Source organism: Camponotus floridanus, unplaced genomic scaffold (assembly GCF_003227725.1).
Source record: "Camponotus floridanus strain SB8 unplaced genomic scaffold, Cflo_v7.5 scaffold146, whole genome shotgun sequence".
In the NCBI taxonomy this organism is placed as follows: Eukaryota; Metazoa; Arthropoda; class Insecta; order Hymenoptera; family Formicidae; genus Camponotus; species Camponotus floridanus.
Genome location: NW_020229266.1, coordinates 129,584 through 130,630, shown reverse-complemented (window position 1 = coordinate 130,630; position 1,047 = coordinate 129,584).

Here is a 1,047-nt window from a genome sequence, read left to right as displayed (position 1 = left end):
CTTCGTAATCTTAAAAAAAACAAAATTGAAATTGATTATGTCTTTCTCTCTCTCTCTCTCTCTCTCTCTCTATATATATATATATATATATATATATATATATATATATATACAGGGTGGGTCATTTTAAGTGATCCACCCCAATAACTTTTTTATATTTGAATGTACAACAAAATGTTTCAAATAAAAGTTGCTTGACTTCGAGGGGGACAGAAGATGGGTGGCAAAAATTTGACCTTGGATAGTCATTTGAAGGTCACATAAAGATTACCTTTAATTTCTTAAATGGAACCCCCTATTTTTCATTGCATATTCTTGTAGCTTATCTCGAGAGCTTTCCAAAACACTATAATTAAGTACCTTTTTATTAAGTACTTTTTGAGTTATAAGGCTTAAAATAATTTCTTAATTTTACATAAACCATAAAATATCTAGTAAACCATTCATTTTTCGATTATCTTACCTTGATACTTTTATGTACAAAATAATGAGAGGAATCAATTGGTGTAAAGAAAACACATAGTTGTTTCTAAGAAAAAATATGTAATTTGCAATTAACAATTCCATATTTTTTCTTAAAAACAACTGTATGTTTTCTTTACACCAATTGATTCCTCTCATTATTTTGTATATAAAAGTATGAAGGTAAGATAATCGAAAAATGAATGGTTTACTAGATATTTTATGGTTTATGTAAAATTAAGAAATTATTTCAAGCCTTATAACTCAAAAAGTACTTAATAAAAAGGTACTTAATTATAGTGTTTTGGAAAGCTCTCGAGATAAGCTACAAGAATATGCAATGAAAAATAGGGGGTTCCATTGAAGAAATTAAAGGTAATCTTTATGTGACCTTCAAATGACTATCCAAGGTCAAATTTTTGCCACCCATCTTCTATCCCCCTCGAAGTCAAGCAACTTTTATGTGAAACATTTTGTTGTACATTTAAATATAAAAAAGTTATTGGGGTGGATCACTTAAAATGGCCCACCCTGTATATACAGGATGGGGAAAAAGTATGGAAGCAAACAATTATTTCCGAAACT